The sequence below is a fragment of the Parasteatoda tepidariorum genome, chromosome 2 (genome assembly GCF_982258835.1).
Source record: "Parasteatoda tepidariorum strain Cologne lab strain chromosome 2, Ptep-v5.0, whole genome shotgun sequence".
Taxonomy (NCBI): Eukaryota; Metazoa; Arthropoda; class Arachnida; order Araneae; family Theridiidae; genus Parasteatoda; species Parasteatoda tepidariorum.
Window position 1 is genome coordinate 38996398 of NC_141756.1, and position 22396 is coordinate 39018793.

At 30.6% G+C, this 22396-nt stretch overlaps 1 protein-coding gene across 2 annotated transcripts in view; it reads left to right on the forward strand.

Moving 5' to 3' along the window:
• Positions 1 to 22396, forward strand: part of LOC107443647 (plexin-B) — a 600640-nt gene that overhangs the window by 37425 nt on the left and 540819 nt on the right. Inside the window, exon 2 of one of the 2 annotated variants that reach the window (XM_087157229.1) lies at positions 20763 to 20808. The exons of the other annotated variant lie outside the window; for it this stretch is intronic. The gene's annotated coding sequence lies outside the window, so the exon portion shown is untranslated. The remainder of the gene's footprint in view (positions 1 to 20762; positions 20809 to 22396) is intronic. 2 annotated transcript variants of the gene reach the window in all.

The window sequence follows — 22396 nt, forward strand, 5'->3', positions numbered from 1 at the left end:
ATTTTGATCATTTTCTTCCATCACCTCCACCCCCCTTAAGGCACATCACCCTCTCTCACTAGGAACGCGAAATCCTTTCGCCTAAGATTTGTGAATAATTTGTCTGGAACCAATCAGCTGCAGCAATCAGGCGGTAAGTACGCAAGTCAAATCAGTTTACGGCTTTTCGTGATGATGGACCATTACTTTCATTTAAATGCCCTCTCGGTTTTCGTTTAAAGACAAGCGTGATTGAAAAATAAATTAAATGACACTCGCCAAATTTAACTGTGAATTATTGGAATGCTCGGAGGGTCTATTTAGCTAGGTATACGTTGGTTTCTGGATGTAGATTTTAAATTATTTAGTTAGGAATGTTTAAAAAATTATATTTATTTTCATTTAGACATCGTAGTTGGAAGAGAGTTAGTTCATTACGAATGTAAATCAGGAATACAGTCGCATTTTATCCATAACGGAATAAAGTCGAAATTTGAAGGTATTGCGAAGTTTTCAATTGATCTCTTACTGCGAACCTGAAACCCGGCGACGTCACTTTAGCAAGTAACTTTTTTTCTAACGTCCACATCAAATTGTACTAACTGATGGACAATAGCCATTCAAAATAGAGTTAGCATGCATATATATATGTATATATATATATATATATATATATATATATATATATATATATATCTTGATGATGGCATATCCCACATTTTTAAAATCAAATTTGCTACCTTTACTCCAGGCTCTGAGTAACTAGAGTCTGATTTTGATAAAATGATATTTATTGTTGTTTGCTTGTTGTATTTTTTTCTTTGATTTTGTTTTATGCGCCTCGATGCTTACATATCCCATTTTTTTTTAATCAAATTTATTACTTTAACTCGAGACCCTAACCAACTGAAATCTATTTTTGATAAACAATATTTATTACTGATTTTATGCCTTTTTTCATTGATTTAATTTTCCTTAAAAAAATATTTATCTAAATTAATTTAACTATTTATCACTGAACTTGCCCATAAAATACTTTTTTTGACCGAAAATAAAATCAATCTCTTTTTCTTTTTTACCAATAATGATTTGATTGTTTAAAATTAGTTTTCCTTAAGCGGTAATTTCTTGATAAAACCTATGAAATAAACTTTGAGTCGAATGCACGTTCTGTTTTTAATTCTTCACAAGAAAATGCGAAGTGAAATACTGATTCATTAGTTTTGGACTGCATTGATTCAATCAGCTTTTACCTATTTTAACATTGAATCAATGACAAAAATCGTTCTCGATTCTGAAGCGAATAATGTAAACAAATACAAACTTTCAGCAGAACATAAATATCACAGACAGTACCTACGATATGCCCAACCCCACCATTCGTCATCAACACCTTTGCATTTTATTTATTACTGCCACCCCCTCTCATTACCCCCAGTATTCTCCACCTACTGCACCCATGCACACTAACCTAGCATTAAGTGATAATTAAGGGCCACTACACATGGGCGCCGCCAGTGTGAGTGATTTGGAACATTATTTTCGTGCCGCCTACTCCCCTTCGGACCTTCCATTTGTAATAGTACAGTTTTCGCTACGTGGCACACTTTTTTTTTTTTGTTCTTTTCGTTTCCAGCAACCCCCTTTCATATTTCCATCGATTTTATATCTAATGGTGTATGCAGGAAGCATGGGTGTTACCTTGTATAAATGTTGTGTGTGATGTGCTGTTGCTTTTTGGCGAGGAAAAAAGTCTATATTCTCTGAGTAATGAATTGAATAATGTATATAATTGTCTTTGGGATGGCGCTCGAATAAGAGTTTATGGCCTGAATTGAAATATTTTAGAATTCATTAAGTTAAATTTTATTATATTCGATAATAGGTTCGTTACTTCTGCTAGTCGATTATCATTTAAATGGTCATTCACGTTTTATAATAAAGTTGCTTAAATGTGAAAAAAAGAAATTTAAAAAAAAAGACTTATCACTGAATATCTTTAATTTGGATTCCAAACCCTGAAAATCTAGGACATCAATCAATCTCGGAAACATGGAATTGAAAAGTTATAAATTCAAATGCTAGGTAATGAATTGAAAATTAAAGTTAAAGATTTTTTTAAATAATTTTAAAACTCCATTGACTCTAAATTCATTCCGTGTTTTGTTAATTTATTACCTCTCCCTATTATCCATTAGCTTTATTAATTTATCTATTAGCCCTGAGATAAGGTGAGAAAGAATTTAAATATATCCCTGCAAATTTTCTTTTAATTTTATCTATTATTGGTGAACGCAGAACTACTATTTTTAGCAATACATTTAAATAAATAAGGCATTTATTGAAATTTGTGATAAAATTTAATTGATCAATCAGAAAATTTATATTTTTTTATTTACTTTTGTTAAATAATTCACAAAATAATTTTCATTTATAATCATAGCTGCTCTTGCTTATTAAACTTCAATTTATATTATTCCTTTAGGACTACTGAAATTACCACTTTACCACAAACTACTAAAAACTGGGAAACAATAAATTGAATTTTCTTTATTTAAATTTCTTAGAACATAGTTTCATTTTTTAAACAATTTTATCTAGGCAAACTAGGAGAAAACCCACACAAAATAAATAAATGAATAAAATTAAAAAAGAAAAAACTGAAATCAGTCTTTTTTTTTATTACTTCCTATGACTAATATGCTACCATGTGTTTTAAAATCTGAGAATTTCAAATTTCCTTTTAAACTTTTGATTTAAATATTTAACCTCTAACACAAATCATAACAAAAGTGGACTTCCTTTATGTAAGTACAACAATTTATCCTATTCCATGAAACACCAAAATGTTCCTGAATGTTGCCTTTTAAAACATCCTGTTTCTTCTTTGAGGTTAAAATGTCTCGCCTACAACTGTATACAATTGAAAAGATACTATAAAAGATTAAACAGAAAGTTACATCGCGTAGATATACTACTAGAGGAATTTACCTATTTGCGCATTTATGAAACATATAGTTATAGGGAGAAGTTAAGCTTGCGTGCAGAAAGAAAGAGAGCTTTTCTCTCTATTTGCATTTTATCTTTTGAATAGAGAAATAAGTTATACAAGGATATTGCATTTAAATAAATACCAAGTAAGAAGCACTTGGAAAAATTTTCTTTATTATTATCTCGAGTTGCTGTCTTTTTATTTTATACTGCATACATTATTATGGAAATATATTAAAAAGTAATTAATGAATTTCGCATTATACAGTAATTATTAAGGAACTTTCTTGCTATATTATTTACCTTTATTTTTGATTCTTTATAAAATGACTGTAGAAATTTTAAACAAAAACGGTGACGAATACTGTTATATCAATTATTCGTGCCAACGCTTACCTTTATAGAGCAATAGACACTTTTTTGCATTAATTATTTAGCGTTATTTTTGATTCTTTCTAAAATGGCTGTAGAAATTTTAAACATAAATGGCGTATCCTGCTATCATACCAATTATTGGTGACAGCGCTTGCAATTATATAATATACTATATTCAAGTCATGGCTCGAGTGGTGCGTGAGGAAGAAGTACAGCAAGCAATGGAGCATCGTTGAAAGTTTTCCATCTTATTTCACTACTCAGATGGTAATAGTTTTAAAATTTCTGCTGCCTATGCTGAAATTTCCCGAAATCATACCTGCGGTGGTTAGTGTGATTTGAGGACTACCGAACAGATTTGAATTTATTTCGAAAATTGAACTCATGGAGAACTTAGACAACAACGCTGACATCTCTTGAAAACAATTAAAATTGTAATCAAAAAAACTTCCATGCAGGTAATACCATGCACAACATTGAAAATATTTGGTTAATGCATTGTTTAAAAGGTAATAGGATTAGAGGAGGGGTTGAAAAATTAGAAGATTTAAATGCAGTTGTGCTGGCATTTGGCTTGATTACAATCAAAATTTATGTGTTGTACCAGAAAGATGACTAAGCAGGTCGCCAAAGGCTGGTATTCGCTTAAAAAAGGCGTACAAACAGAAATATTCAAAAAATAGTGTTTTTAAAGTTATAAAATTATAGCAAATGCTGTTCAATAAATAGATTAGACAAAATTATTTGATGAAATTATACATATGGAAAACTGATATTACGTAGGATTTATTTAATACCGAATTTAAGATCAAAGATTTTCTAAGGATGATTTTTCCACCTATTAAATTATCGATTCTCTGGTATATCTGAAAAATCTCCTAAAATAGAATATACTAGTGACATAAAAACGAACTCTTACCTACAGCCTTAACAGGAATATATTCCGCCATAGATCTCAACTAAACATTTGCAGCATAAATACTGATATAATGTTGCGCTTTCTTATCCAGATATTTGCAGGAGAAAGACGTGAAAGAAGGGAAAATGCTCTCAGGCATTTGTCCCGGGGGCCCTGAAGGGCTCTGGAGACGAAGCCCAATTACTCAGCCCATTGTATCGCGATCTTAATTCGATTCCTGTCGCTCGCGAGAGACACAGCGAGAGTGGAGCCGAGGTATAAGAGTCTGATTGAGTTTTCTTTCGGATGGATTAGTTGCGTGAAGATTTGGTTGGGGAACGAACATGGACCACTCTACGAATTTATCTCGGTCAGCCTCCGATTGATGACGTGTCGTTTTTATTTTTCTCCCTTGCCATTTTGATCCACTGAGATGGTAGAGGAATAAAAGAATTATTGGGACTTTCTTTTTTTTTTTTATTGTTGTTGATGTAGAAAAATAGTTAGCGAATAGGGTGTTTTTAGGCATTTATTTAATGTTTGATTTTGTGGTTTTGCGAATGAAACTATTATCTTTGGTTTGAAAATGCAATTTTTAAAAAAAAATCTTAAAATATAATCTTAGAAAAATTGATTTTTTTTATTCTTGAAAATATCTATTTAAATGTGATTTATGAGATATGTTTCGTAAAGGTGAAAATTTTTGAGTTCCATGACATGGAATTCCTTCAAATTTTAAAAAGTTAACAATCATTTCAAATTTTCGAACGATCCAGTTCATAGTTTTCACGCGAGCTCATTATTCTTTATTTAAAAATAATTTCTGATCAATATTTTTAACATTTTTTTCAGAAAAGCAAACTATAATAAAAAAAAGTTTAAACTTTAAAGAATAGCTAAATTCAGTTCAGATTTTTAGAAACTTAAGAGTCAGGTTTGATTATGTTACAGTACAGTTTTTGCTACGTGGCACAGTTTTTTTCGTTCTTCTCGTATCCAACAACCCCCTTTCATATTTCCATCGATTTTATATCTAATGTTGTATGCAGGAAGCATAGGTGTTACATTTTTATTTTTATTTCATAACCGTCGTTGAACAGCCGACCCAATTTTCGGGTTTACAACTGCTAATGTTCAACTTCGTAGCCTTGTAATTTTGAATCCAAGCTAGAAGACAAGGGAATTCCTAGATCGAGTATTGGAAGAAATGTGCCCTCTTGGAGGACTTTTAGAGGGGACTAACTCGCATTTGCTTTACATGGCGAGGAAAACCACACAAACCTCCCTCGGTTAGCCTGACGGCAAGGGGACTCTAACCCGTGACCCATCCTACCACTGAGAATATTTAACGTCACCACTATGGTTGATGCGAGCCAGGTGAGCAATTCGCATCAAAAATTTATCACTGGGATTCAAACCCGGGTTACCTCATTGCGAGGCAAGTGTTCTCTCTTACACCACCACTGTTTAAAAATTAGCTAACCCGTATTTGCGTTACATGGAGAGGAAGACCACGAGAACCTCCCACGGTTAGTCTGACTGCAAGGGGACTCCAATCCATGATCCGTCTACCGCTGAGGATGTTTCACGTTAGAACTGTGGTCGGTGCAAGCCGGATGCGGAATTTGTATCTACTGGGATTCGAACCCGGTTCGCCTCATTTGAAGGCGAACGCTCTATCCCCTGAAGCATCGCGGCTCACGGGTGTTACATTGTGCAAATGCTGTGAATGATGTGATCATCTCGATGCTCATTTTCTATTCATACAATCAAAGAAAAATATTTTTATTAAATGTCGTTTAACGTTTTTCTCAACGCAATATCTCAAGTTCGTTTGCTTTTTTATTTCAACCAAGTTTATATTTTAATAGTTATATGATTTAATTTAAATCTGACTTAAAAGGAAATAAAAATGCTTATGCGAAAATATTTTGAAAACGTTCGTACTTCGCTATTCTCTATTAATGGAATATTTTAAGTCTAATAAATCCATTTTTGCTTTATATTTTAAATTCCACTTTGCAGTTACTAAAAATGAAATTGAATACGTAATTTGTACGACTAAAAATGTACTTTTTAAGCTTTTTAGTTTCTATTTCATTAACTTTAATTTGTTTTGAATTAACCTAACGTCAGAACTGCAATATTGCTTTGACAATTTTAGGAAAATAAAAATAAAAACACCAATTTAAAATTACTAAAAATGAGAACATTTTATCCACCACAAAAAAGATGCATCCTTAGCTTTTAAAATTTATTTATTTTTTATTTGCGCTTCAAATTTAAAGATAAATCCAATAAATATGACGCCCTTTATTTTGATATAAGAATATGTTAAAATAAATAAACACAGTTTCATGTAATTTCTTTACGTAATGTAAATTTAATAGATACTCATTATATATTTGCTAAAATTTTGATGTTTTTGGTTAAATTTAATATATAGTAGCTGTTTCAATAGTTCAGAAAGTTAATTTTAATATTGCTTTAGAATTTTAAATAATTATTATATTGTACTTTTGCATACATTAACTAAACATAGTTTCAAATAAATATATAAATATACCTTATTAACTGTTGAATAATTAAGCAGTCATCTACCTACATAAATAAATGGTAACTAATATATTTATCATATAAAGTTACATGTAACAATTTCATTTGATCATTTTATAATATAATGAAAGCGGAACGCTTCAATTTTTCAGCCTTTAATTTCGAATAATGTTACAAATAAAAACATAACAATGACAAATAAGAATATTAAGAAAGAATAATAAGTAAGCAGATCTGAAAAATGTTTCTAAATTAAAGATAAATATTTTACATGTAAATAATTAATTTGATGCTGTGACAGTTAACGTTATCATAAATTTCATTATTTGTAAATATTCATATCATAAAATGCTTCTGTTCGACGAAATTTACGTAACGATAAGACAATTATCTTTTTAAATTATATAAGGAAATAACAAATTAATAGAAAAAAAAAGAACTCTAATGTTTTACTCAAAAATATTCAGTTATGGCAATTAAAAATGTACCGAAATTATTTTTAAATATAAGAATATTGTGAAAAAGCTATTACGAAAAAATGCTATCAAATTAAACGAGCAAAAATATCTACTCCCTAATCTAAAAGCAATACCATCTACTTCAAATATAAAATAAATTTAAAAAAAAAATATACGATGAAAAAAAAGAAAGAAAAAAAAACGGAATCTTCAAATAATTTGCAACGCTGTCGCCAAACCCAGTGAAAGCGGAGGGACACTTCGAAATTTATTTTTAATCGCATCGTCCGTCTCATCGCTTTAATATCTTAACTTTGCTGTAAACCTAACAAGCTCTATACTTTGCGTAAGACATGGTTCCGTCTAAATCTAATGAGGTATATTTCCCAGGGCGAAGCGACCCTTTCTCTCTCATTGAAGCCCCCTTCCCCCCGCATAAGCAACCCCTGTTTATACACACACTTAGCCGTAATCCGATTTCAAATTAATCACTATTTTAAGATTGACCGGGCTTTTGGAATTCTACAGTGCTCTTCCTACCCCACCCGCAGTACTCTCCAGACCTTGCATATTCCATTAGGGAGAGAAAGATTTCCTCTCAACCCCCATTTCTTAATCGCATTAAAATTGCCTTTGCCTTTTGAAGAATGAGAGGAAAAGTTGGGGGGAGGCTGGCTTTCGCATGAAAAGGGTATGGAAGCAATAATGAAAGAAAAGGAGTCGCGAGAGGAATTCTGGGAAGGGTGGTTTTAAAACATGATGGATGAGAGATGCCCTCTTTTCAAAACGAATGCGACTCTCTGGCAATGGGGAAAAGGGCAGTTTATAATGTCTCCAACAACAGTGCTTTTGGAGTGGAGGTTAGATGTATTTCCCGGTGCCAGCCAGGCATCGGGATAGAAAGAGATTAAAGAATAAGTAAATGTTGTGTCTGAACCAACCGCGAAGTAGCTCTCTTAAAGATGAATGTGCAAATGTGGCGGATTGAAGGGAGAGGGAACCGGGAATAAATCAAGTTAGGAAGGAGTTAAATGTGCTTAACTTCATTATGGAGAAATGCATTCTTCGAAAAGGGAATAAATCCACCAAACTTTTGACGGAATGAAAGATATTTAAATGTTACCTGCCCAATAAGTTCTCTCGAACTAAATCAATTAGTGTATTTCTCGTTATGAGCTAAGTACCTTTAAAAGCTTATATCTTACTTATACGTATTGGGTGATCGTTACTTACTGTCTTTTATAGATAGTTTTAGAATCCTTGTTGACGAAAATGAAGTAAAAATGCATGGATAATAAGGATCGCAAAATAATATTAAAGCAAGGAAAACGTCATCAAAATTTACCTAGAAATATTGAGGAACATTGAAATAAAGCCAGTTTAATTGCCGGATTAAACTTGAAAACTGATCTCACATATCCACTCAGTCTACTCTTTCTACAGTAGTAGATGGCCTTAGATTTTGTGGCGAGGGGAGTTCTTTCTAGAGACAAACTCCCTCTCCCCAAATATTATGTAACATGGAATTGGTTGGAATGCTTTAGTCCAAAAACACAATTGTTGCACACTTTAGTGCACTCTGTATTAGTTGCAAACATTTGTATGAATTATTCTGACCAGCTAATAACCCGCAGTGTACTGATTGTTAAGACACGATTCTCTGTAAATCACCGAAGTCAAGCATCACTGGCTGCGGTCAGTGTGCGGATGGATGACCACTTGGATTAGTCTGCATAAGGACCGAGGATGTGCGATATTGGTCCTGGTTAAACTGTTCTACCGTAAAGTGCTCGACTTCGCGTGCAGGTTGTCGGGCTACCGAAGCGGGGGTGCCATCCCCTCTGCAGAGGATCAAAATTGTGATGGCATGTCTTCGGATCATCCTCAGGGATGTTTCACAGACCGTCACCAATAGTCAATTGTGTAGCTCTAGCGCGACGTAAATGAACTACTACAACATTAACTGACCAGCTAAATGGATATATTCAGTTGAATATCTTACAATATATAACAATATTTCTGTTACGTGCTGTTTCATTTACATTTCATAAAACAGAAATATTAATTTATTTAATTTGGGAAATTAAAAAAAAAATTTTAATTGGTTTAGAATTATTTTTAGTATTAATAGAAAAAAAAATGATTAAAAATATTTTTACCTAATCATTAGGAGTTCAAAGAAAAAACTTTGTCGTGCTAAGATTTACTTGCTGTCCTTGTTTCTAAGTTTATTTTGTGCCGGCCTGAATTTTTACAATAAATACAATTCAATATATAGTTTTGTGGAAAATTATTAGATCAATTAAAAAAAAACAGGAGATAATATAAACTTAAATTTCTCCTTTTAATGCACCTTTTCTCTAAGAGGCTTTACTCTCTGCAATACGATTAACTGAGCGTAATCTAAGGCTCCTACCATTAATGGATTTACTTTAATTCCCGCGAAATACGTTTGGGAAGACGGATAGTCTTCTTCCTTGATAAGCTCGACCTTCCCTTTTGACTATCGAGGGAGGACAAAATACAAAGCAGAATGAAAAATCTACTATCACACACCCATTTGGTAGATTAAAATTTGCCTAGCCCGAATTGACTGTTCCAAATCTTAAAACCAGGGTCCGAAGCCACCAGGACATTAAGGAACGATACATTTCAAGTGCATTGCACGACATTCAGGTAATAAAGACATTACATTATTCCCGAGGAAAAGCGTGGTGCGTGCTGCATTGCACGTCCTACGGCCTGCAACTTAATTATCCATCCAACACAAATTACCAAAAAGGTAAAGGCAGGGGTGTTGGAGTTGGGTAAAGGGGTTGGTATCGGCTCTAATTAATCACCTTCTATGCCATCTCGGCGAGATCTGGAGAAAAGGGTGTGCGATATCCATGGTTGGAAGGGAAATGGAAGGTAGGTATTCCGCCTGGGAAAGGTTGCTTGATGAGAGTTGACATCTATAACAGAATTATTACCTGGCACCATGGTAACAACTCGGCGGCATTAGCCAAAAGAATCTGTTCACTTGGAAAAACAATAGGGTCGGTTGAAGGTTTTATTCTTTTTTCTGTTAACATGGTGATTAGTTCTGCAAGATTTCTTACGTGAATAGTTAGGCTGTAAATGGCCCCCCTTTTTTTTTCTAGTTGAGCGAAAATGAATGCGTCTGAAAAAGTAATAGATATATCATTCACATGTTAACTTTAGATGGGGATTAATACTCTGAAACTGAAGTTTGTAATTACTGCCCGAAAATGAATGTGTCAAAAAAAGTAATAGATAATATTTTGACTTTTGGTGTTATTAATACTCCTTAACTGAAGGTCGTAACTAACTACAATTTACTATGCGTTACTAATTTATGCTTATAAATATACATTAAATTCGAAAAGGGAAAATTACTTTTGATTCATTTATATTTTTATTGATCTTCGAAATTTGCTATCTCACCTTGAGTTTCATCCACATTTGAATTAACTATAATGGTTATAAACGTTGTTTGATATTATATTAAAGATACATAATATATATATATATATATATATATATATATATATATATATATATATATATATATATATATATATATATATATATATATATATATATATATATATATATAATAGGATACAGAAATACAAATTAACTTATGGAAATTTCTTTAATCCTTTATTTCTAAGAATGTCGTAATATGGGTGTTATAGAACTCGCATTTTCTCACCCCGTAGTTTTCCCCAAGTTATTCAGTAGAAAAACAGTATAAAAAAGGAAAAATTATTCAATAAGGAATCGCCTCTTGGGATTCTCATGTCCCGAATGCTAGTTGCATCACTAATATAATTATGTCATATTTATCTCACAGTTCGATTAATATTCGTTCTTGTATCTATTATCGCATGCTTCTTTTATATATATATATATATATATATATATATATATATATATATATATATATATATATATATATATATATATATATATATATATTCTTTTCCTTTGTGTCTATGTCATATTCGTTTATATTTCAGTACATTTCAAATATATCTTATTCTGATTTTTATATTATCTACTCTGATATTTATTCGAAAATATTTTGCATGAGTCCTTATAGGTGAAATTTAGATCCTTTTGCTAATATTTCCCAAAATTTTTGATAGTTAAAAAAGATCTTTCTCGAATTAGTTTATCATAAAAATGGACCCTTAACAAAATATTTTACAGTATAAAGAGACCCAACAAAATATTTTACTGTATAAAGGGACCCATCTCAAAACAGTTTATCGTTAAAACGGATTTAATTAGTTTATTGCTAAAACGGGCCTTTCCTAAAACAATTTGTTGTTAAAACTGACCTAATTTTTTTTTATCGTTTAATAGTTTATAAATAATAGTTTATAAATCTCAAAATAGTTTATTGTTAAAAGGAATCTTTCACGGAATATTTTATCACGAAAGTGGACACTTCTCATAACTTTTCTTTTGAAAGACAGAGCGAATAAAATCTTGAAACTCTAGTTTTAAACCTAAAATTTTTCCCCTGCTTCAACCTGTTTTTTCACAAGATCAGGACCTTGTTTTTTCATATTCTCAAAATTGCGAATAGATTTTTCCCAATTTCACAATAACGTACCTTTAGGATAAGTTGTGAGAGATCATCGGTTTTTCTTATTTCTCAGCAAATCAAGTCTGATTTTTAAAAATTTACAAAACTTTGTAGGTTTTTAACAATTTCAAATAAACTGACTCGCAAAAATATTTAGAGCAAGCCCAGTTATAAGTACACTCTTGGGACTATTAGTTCAACATTGAACCATAATAACATGTGTATTTACTGCAACCGCAATAAAGTTGAACCAGGTTTCCGTACTAGTTTATTCATACGTATCGTGTAATGAAGTTTCAGAGAGAGTTAATTTGCACGACAATATTGTTGGTATTTTATTAAGTTAGCAGCATATCTGAATGATATTATGGTTCAATACGGTACAAACTTTCTTGCAAAGTGTTGTACAAAATGTTAACGATGATAATTGTTTTTCTTAATTTAAATCCTAAATATTCTTTGTCCCCACATTTGAAAAAAAATGCATAGAAATACACTGAATTACAAAAGAAAAAATTTATTTTATTTATTTCCATTTTATTATCATTTTTAATTCGATGCTAACAGTGTTTAAATATATAGAATGTTGATTAGAGAAACTTATATAGAATTAAAATTGCGTTTTTGCAATTATTATATTTCTATATTTGAAAATATATTTTACATAAGTAATGATATATCTTGCAATTTAATATTTTACATCAATTCTTTAAATGGTAATAAAATTTAAAATAATTACGTAACTTTCTTTTATTAAACATTTTTCGTTTTCACGAAATAGAATGTTCGTTAATTTAAAAAAATTAAAATGTTTTTTTTTTTAAATTATCAACAGTGTTTTCTTTAAAACTATTAAAATACACAACTATTAAGTTATTTTAAATTTGATGCAGTTGTTTTTTAAACGTACATTAATTTCGTTTTCAGAAAGTAGTCTTTGGTAAATTAATTCTGCGCTGCTAAAACTGAAATGTATAGCTTAATAAATAAACTTAACGAATTAAAAAAAAAGAATATAAAGTGTTATATACCTTTTTGATGCTTACGACGCCTATTATATTTTATTATAACACTCAATTAATCATTCTCATATTTTTCGTTACGAATAAAAGTTGAAACAAATAATTTATATTGGCAGCCTCATAACCAAAGAAAAATATAACATAACTCAAACGTTCTTCAATAAATCAAAACAGAAACGGATCACGTAAAAAGAAATAAAAACAAATATTCACTTATAATATTATACAGCTTCTATTTGCATTCTAAAAATACTTCGTTCTATTACATAGTACACACCTTAAGCTTTCAAAATACAACCCATCTATTTATGATCTAACGCAACTTAAAGAGTCATAATTCAAACATAACCTGCGCAAACATACCAATAACCACCTTGAACACGTATCATTAACTGCATGTGACGTCATCTACATATAGGAATAATCTTTCAAATCTCGTCGACACATTTAGGTGATATCAGTGAGTACTTTACGAACGTTGCGTGACCAACCATTCCGTTTACACACCTCAAAATGCATATAATCCCCCTCCTCCTTGCATTTAAACATGCAGGGGTAAATTTAGTTTGGATTGAAACTGTTGGAACACCATTAAATAGTTGGGAACAGTTTTAAAGACCTTTGTTGACTGTTTTGTGCGAATTATTGATTACGACTTTGCGAACTAAATAAACATCGAATTTTATTTTTATGCCCGTCTGGTATTTTGTTTTTACTTTTATGACATTTACCAGGCAGGAAAAAAAGGCTATTTGTAAATAACAATAGGATTTGTGTCGTTATGTAAATATTTAGTAAACTATAGGTTGCACGCGATTGTTTTGTTAAAAGCTGCGTTTATTCGATAAACTAACTTTTAATATGATAGCAAAAATTAGTCTTCTTAACGTCCTTAGGGAATTCGTCATCTAATTAAATAATAATTTATATAAAAATATTGAAATATTCCACGGTGAGAGTTAAAAAACTTGCTGCAATTTCTTTAATTTTTTATTTATTTTTTCATTTATTTATTAAAATATAGAGTGGGAAGAACATCTACTGTTATTCATTTCGAAAATAGAAAATTTATGTCTTTGTCATCAATAAACATCATTGTAATTTTACCTATTTAATTTTCCTTTTGACATTTTTAAGAAAACATATATTTAAAATTTTAGTCATTGACCGCTATTCTATAGTTAATGTAGCACTCTGATTGTTGTCCTGAAATTATAGACCAACATCATACGATTAGTGTAGTTCCCTTATCGATTTTAATAAGTAATGCATCACTCTTATTAGTGGTAATTTATAGTCTAGTATTTTTAATCTTACTGTTGGCCTGATGTTGTAGATAAACATTGAATATTTAGTTGACGTTGTAGACAAAAAGTATATATTTAGTTGATATTGTAGACAAACATTATATACTTATTGCACTTTTACTCTTATTAATATTTAATGCAACTATCTTACTCAGATTAATGCTAATAGCTTTTCTCTTATTGTTTTTCTGATGTTATATAATTAGTATATATTATATATCAGATCAGAAAATTAAAATTTTTGGTTAGTCACTCGTAGACTCAAATTGAGACCTCTCCTTTTCCTCGATTTTTTGAAGACTCACGGCCTCATGGATCTGGTATAGCTCCGCTATCCCAGCTGGGATTGGAAACAACAGTCTATAATTACTTAGTAGCCACGTTTTCCTAAATCAGTCAACGAATTTCCCAATGAGTCGTTGTCCGTTATCCATAGGTTATTTTCATTTATTCGCTAAGTTTTGGAATTTTTGATTTGTTTGGATTAAATTATATTTAAAAAAAATTATATTAGAAATAATCAACGGGTATAAAAAGATTTAAAAAAATATAAAATATACAACAAAATTTAGGTAAATATACTGACTTTAGAGAACTTCAATTTAAAAATATTTGAAGAGGCAAAATACATTATATGAACACATCACTACTTTGAAATTCGTAAAGTTTTAAAGAGCTCTCCTTCCACATGAATCTTTTCATCACCAATTTCTGGATTCTGAATTATTAAAACTTTGAATGGAGACAATGAAGATTTTAATGACAATTCTGTTTACCAGAGTCTTTCTGCTTTGATGTACATTAGTCAGAAAGAAACTCGTTCTTATATTAGTAATTCACAACCGGTATTTTTGTTCGAAATTTATATTAAAGAATGCTAGAATTAACATTTTAAGTTTTTCCCCTATCCAAGCGTAAGAACCAGAGAAATCCCTCAACTTATTTTTTGAACGAGTTATAGGAAATAATAATTCCCTTTTTGATGGGACTAGCTTAATCATTGGCTTAAGTTTGCCAGATTTTTACCTAACATTTATAATAAAGCGTTGTGATTTTGTGTGATTTAGATGTTTACCCACCAGTATGAAATGACATAAAAAATATAATTTTCGAATGACTTGGCCTCTTTTTTAATTGTTTTATGCAACCCTTGTATATATAATTTACGTTATATAATTAATAAATAATCAGTGTTGACTTCTTACTCTTATTAATGTAACTATCAAAATTCAGAAAAAGTTATGTTGAACTATGATTATACTCAACTATGTGATGTACTACTTTTCTGCAGCTCTTCGAATTCAATGCATCTTTATCAGTGCGTTAAAGAAATGGGTTAGTAATTTGTTTAGGCTTCTAAACTAGTTAAGGACTGAAATGGGATAGGAGAATAAATCAAATTGGCGTACCTATAATGTTGCTTTGTAACCGAACCGCGTCACCTCAAGAGAATCCTCCGAACTGATGGATATTTTCACGAGTTGATACTTGATCATCATTAATTTAGGACGAAACAGACACTAACCCTTCTCCCGAAATTCAATTAATTATCTCCCGAAGATGCAACTCTAATCCGTGATGATCGAATCCGATAATTAATCCCCAAGAACTCTTTGGCAAAAGACAAGAACTTTGACGATCTATTTGCGCACCAAATCGCAATTTGTCAGGTTCGATTTTAAACGCAGGGAAGAAACCTAGTGGGTCCCGAAGTTTTGACAGAATATTGATGATCTGTTTGAGAAAGTGGTGAATGAAGGGCGTTATATATCCTCACTTTCTTTGTGCACTTTATTACCCCTTTTGCATTTCAGAAAAATCTCAAGTCTCAATCTCTAATTAATTTTAAGGTTAGTTAAATGTTTGGAAATATGTGTTTGTCTTTATATCATTTGTAAAAAAAAAATTTTTTTTGACCAGGATTAAATTTTATGTATCCCATTTCTTTACGCTCTGAGGAAAGCGTATTGACTTTAAAGTGTTTCAGTTGGTATAAACTGTCAAGCGAAAATGTATTTTCTTTTTGTGATAGTGGTATTTTTTTATTCTATGATTTTTAATAGCAACATTAATAAATGCATAATAATACTACACTCATATTGATTTATAACATCAGGAAAACAATAAATGTGCTACATTAATTGCTAACATTAATAAGAGTAAGTGTACTGCAGTATATACTTATTAGAGTAAGAGCACTACAGTGAATATTAAGAAAAGTAAGAGTGCTACACCAAGTATATGGTCTTATTTCTTGTCATAGACTTAAATTCATCTATTTCTTCATGTATCAATTTGCCAATAATAGGTCTCAAAATTGTATTGATCATACATTTCCAAAACTTAAAATTAGATAATTTCTGTCAATGATGCATTTCATACCATAATACATTTCATTTCGTTTTAAGGTTCTATTATTTTCTGTAGTTCTTTATCATGGGGTAATTTTTTTTGACTGTTATTAAAAACAATCTCAAAATTTTGATAATAGTGATAACCAGGCAAAAAATAATCTAAGACTGATCAGGAATGGTAAGACTTGTGCAGTTTTCAAATCCATCAGTACACAAATAAGTGATGTAACTGACAGCAAGTTCGCCCAAGAATATGAGGCATTAAAAATTGGTGTGCACCATTTCCAACCTGGTAAATCAATGTTCGAACAATTGTGCTAAAACAATTCCTGACCATTCTTGTAGAAATAACAATTGCTTAAAAAAGATGTTGATTTGTTAAGAGAAACTCCCTGAAATAGTTAATATATTATGATCTAACCTGCTAAAGATATAACAAAGCTAAAATCTTTTAAAATGAATTATGCTTATCGATTTCTTGTTTTATTTTAAACATAGTTTGAACGTTAATAAATTCTCACAGAAAGTCTCTCTATAAAAGTCTATTTTTGCATTCTAATTACTTCGTACAAAAGCTATTTAAAAATCTTCCTAACCATAATAATTGTAAATGCATACGGATAGAAAAGGATAAAATAGAATAGAATATTTGATGAAAGGGGATGAAAAAGAGAAAAAGTTCTCCCGAATTCTCTCCGCGAAATTCATCTCCCTAAGTGATTCCGAGCTAGAAGACCTTCTTGAAGTATGTATCTTTTCTTGAGAATGATTTAAAGTAGAACGGGGATCTGTGTAGTATTCGTCAAGAACGGGAAATCTAGATGCTGTTACCTTTTATATAAAGAAACGGTTAAGATGCGGGTTCGGGGGGAAAAAGACTGTGTGGACGCGAGGGTGGTGGGAATCATTAATTACGTGAAATTACCCGGGCATGTCACATTATTCCCTGGAATAAGCGCACACCCCCTGACAGCGACTTATGTGGGCTTGCACAAGGAAAGGGAAATCTGTCAGAATCAGGTTGTACCCTTTCATTCTTTTTTATTTATACTCCATATTTTACCCTTGTTTCCTGCTTTTTAAGCCCCTTACTTTCCGAAGTTCACGTTTTAGGAGAGAAATTGAGAGATATGCTAAGATTAACATTGTCTTCGGAGGATACGATGAAGGGGAAAAAAAATAATAAATTTAATATTTTTCTATGAAGAAATCTATAAACTGCATGAAGTTTTACCCTTCTACACCTTTGCAATAAAAATTCTTTGTATATTTTTTATTCAATATTATAATATGAAATCTTTTATTGGATTGCAGTTAATTAGGGTTTTTAATGATTTACGAAATGTATTACATATTCGTTTAAGAATATAAATTTTGCAGTTAAAAATAATTATTGGACATGCATATTCGTTAATAGTAATAAACCAGTCCACAAATATGAACCGCCCTGAATAAGTTTTGAACTAATGATTGGATCTTCATTATCGAAAACTTAATAACTCGATGTGGTGACCTTTTTTTTTTTCTTTTTTGGAGGATTCTGATTTCTCACCCTCTAAATATAGAGTCTGTGAAATATGTTTGTTCAGGAGAGATCCAATGTTTGGATCCTTTAATGTTAATTTTAATTTTTATTTATTTCGCTACATCTTTAGAACTGAACTTTTTCAGCAAATTTAAAAAATTTTGCTCACAATTATAAAATTCGTTTATCCAATAGTAATTCTATGCAGCATTATATGTTTAATCAGCTGGCGATACATGGTAAGTTTATTCAGGAAAAACACGTTTTTATGTCTGTTTTCATAACTTAAAATATCATCCGCCCTAATTAATTAGAACATTTGAGGTCACTATCTAGAACCAGTAAGATTGAGTCCAGAATGTGAAGATTCGATCATTAAATCAAAAGTTGTTCAGAGTGGTCAGTTTTTTTTTCACACTGTATATATATTGTTAAAATTCATTAATGTATAAATATTCAAAAATGAAACTATTTCTTTTTTTTTTTTGCATGGTACTTTTTTTCTGATTTATTTCTATGAAATCATGAAATATTGCTGACTCAATTTACAAGCGTTGCAAACATCTGTAAATTTTAAAATGTCTGAGAACATTATTTAATACTTAATATATTATCTCACTGGGATTCAATTTGGATGACTGTCTCCTTTCAACAGATTACTGTCACTTCATGATATTTTAAACATTTGATAAATTCCATCGCAAATGTGTATTAAATAAACCAATGTCAAGCTGGAATTTATAAATCTTTCAAACTAACTCTGTATTGAAATTCTTAAATGTCAAGTCCATTTAAAATTTTGTCTTAACTTCCAGTAAAGCACCTTAACATAATAAATTTTTCAAAAACCTGATAGTCTAGCGTGATCATTTGTCTAGACTTTCAATTAGGAGAAGAATGTGGTTGGTTGGATTATGCAAATTATTCTTAAGAACGCTAGTTGTTCAAGTATCGCAAATCAATCGGCGCAAGATACGAACACAAATCAGGCTGCAAATGAGCGCCTTTGAAATTTTATTCACGACGAACTCAACGCAGTTATATGAATATTTTTTACAGATTTTTGTGAATATTTCTCGAAGATGTAGAAAAGATACGGAGAATATTCCAAGATATTTCTGCTAGTTTTTTTTTCTTTCTTCTTTGATGTGGTGTTTGATAGAGGTAAACAAAATTCTGGATATGAAATTTCGAGAAATTCGGGAAAAATATCTTTCCACTTCTTAAACTATCGATTTTTACCTTTTCCAGATCTGTACATGACTTCTGGAAGCGTCAAGTTTATTGGGAAAGAAACTGTAAATTTTTCATATATCGCTTCTTTTTTTTTCACTTATATTGGATTTTATTTTGAGTATAATTTTAGAGAACTTTTGACACTCCAACTTGCTCATCCATTTTTTGGCATAAAGTTACTTTTTAGCATAATCAATAGTAAAACTTGACAATAAGCTGACGTATCTTTATTACATAAAATACTAATAGGCATGCTGTTGACAAAAGTGATGAAATTTTTATTCTTTTGCATTGGCAACGGAACGTTGAAAGAAACTGAGCCATAAACAGGGCAGAAATGAGAAGTCAGAAACAAACTTCCTATAAATAAAGGGAACGATATTTATGTTTTAATTATGCTTATTAAATTACACATGTTTCATAATAATTTACAGTTTTTTTTATTTGTTATAATGATGCTTTACTAATATGTTCGCTGTTACAAAACTTGTGAAGTTTTTATTCTCGCATGTGTAACAGAAAAGCTATAATCGGGGCAAAATGAGTAGTCAAAAGCAAACTCTTCCTGTGAATAAACAGAACTATATTTCCCTTTTAGCTATGCTTATTAAATTGCATATGTTACAAAATAATTAAGAGTTCAATTTTTGTTTTAATTAACTTCAAAATTTACAGTTGCGGATATTAAATTTTTATAATATCCCATATTTATGATTCTTATGTTGATTGACTTTTTCTTAACATTCAGCTTAAACTTTTGTTTAAGCTGACCGAACAACATTATTAACACCGAAATATTACCCTCTGTGTGCCAAAAATTTAGAATTATACAGGAACTATTTGGACCAAATATAATTTCCATGTAGTTCTGAAATGTATTTAAATCAAATCACAATATATATAAATCAAATATTTCTCAGAATATATGTGTTAAATATTTTTAGAACTTCATTTAAAAATGCTCACCGCAACTTATGCAAACCTGGACAAAAAATATGTTAAGATTCTAATAAGTGAGCGAATTTATTCGGGAGGGACTGACAATCCAATGACCTTTAACGACTCACTTTTTGAAGATTTAAAAAAGTGCACCACCACTAATACAAATCTAGACAAAATATATTAGTCTAATAAGTAAAAAGGAACTGCAAAAATAGTCCCGGGGGCTAATTTACAATCCAACGTCCTCTAACGACTCTTTTTTTTTCTTGGCTGTAGTTGGTTGCAATTATTGTGCAAGAATTTTTTTTTCAAATTTGTCACCTAAACTAAAGAAAAGTCGCAAAGCATGTTTTTCTGTACTTAAAAAAAAATGCCAAACAGAAGAGCGAATCGTTAAAAGCCGCTGGATTGGAAAATAGCGTCCCGGGATTTAGCGAACGCAGCAGTGGCTTGCTAGTATTTATGTGTGTATACAAGAGTGCTAACAATGTGATCTAATATTCTTTTTTTTCTTTTCAGGTGAGTGTGAAATATTTTCTTCTTGTTTGACACTAGCATGTTTAAGGTAAGAATGTCTATTAAATAATGACCGATTTAGAGCTTAAAGTAAGAGCATGGCAAATGACATATTAAAACTCTCTTACACTTATATTAAAGTACTTGTAATGGTTATCTCCATGTATTTGTAATCCCATTCATAAATAGGGGAGTTTAGGAAAGAAAACGAAGTTTTTTAAGCAGTTTTTCAATGTTTCTATAAATTTTTCACAATCCAGTAATTCGTTGCATAATATATCTTTCATTAAATTTTTAGCTTATTCCTCCTTTTTATTACATTTATGATTATGTAAGTATCGCAGTGTTGATATCTAAGGTGTCATTAGTAATTATATACAGCTACGAATTTTGTAAATATGTGTATAATTTTTTGAAAATTTTTTTGTTATGAGGCTAAGTATCTCAGATGAACCCTATAAAGCAGTTTCATTGGAAAATTTGCAAGAAAGACGCGTAATTCTAACGTAAATTTAGAAAATTACGCCTAACGTATCATCTCTCATTGAAGACTCAGTTGGCGACACTTTTATCGACTTGGCTAGAGTCTAGGGTGAATTAGATGATCATTTTGGTGACAAAATGATTGTTCTAGTATTTTCGAGTTTCAAAGCGGTCGGACCAATAATTACTTTATTATGCTACAATCGTCTAGAATCGTATCCTAAGTGCTGACGTATCGTTGCTAAACCTTATATAAATAGGAGTCCGCCAATCTATATTTTTCTGTATTACGCTGTTATTGAGCTGTTATTACGCTGTTATTTCTGGAAGATTCTGCTAATAAATTTTTGGAGTCTTGAGGACTGTTTCATTCATCTCCATTCTAAACGAACCCCTGTGCTCAGTACATTACTGAAATAGCTGTCAGATATTATTTATTGATTTATATATCAGACATTGTTTAATGTATTAGATATTGCTGAATATATCAACTGACGCCAAATTTTTAAAATGGTAATAAATAAAATATTTTAATTTTTTTTAAATATTACGATAAGAACTTTTCGTGTTTACGAAATTACACTTTGATAATAAGAAACATCTCTCCGTTCCTTTAAAGTAAGCATTTTTGTTTTCTAGTTGAAAAAAAAGCTCAAAGAAGTTTCTACCTATTTTTTTCTATAACTTTTCTCGAAAGTTTTACATCTGCTGCCCTTGAATCAAGTCGTATAGCATACGTTAAAAAAAGATAACCCATAAAAAGGCAATAAATAATCATATTTAAAACCCATTTGTTAAGAAAATTTCACCTTATGCAGGTTAATACAAAAAAAACAACCTTGTGGCAAATAAATATTTTAAAATAATAAAGTCTGTTTTGTCGATTCATATGCATAAAAAAAATATTAGCTTTAGTTAACAACCTGAATGCATAAATCTTACATTACACAATTCTCGTTTATAATATCAAGTACCCTGACGATGTCATCATAAAAATATCTGCTTAAAATAAAATACTATATAATATTTTATAAGAAATTTATTTTATAGTATAGTTTTATTTTAAGTCGAGAAGTAGATTTATTAAATGATAATACATAATTTTATCTTTATTTATTCTATAAAAAAAATGAACTAACTATTCTTATGGGCAT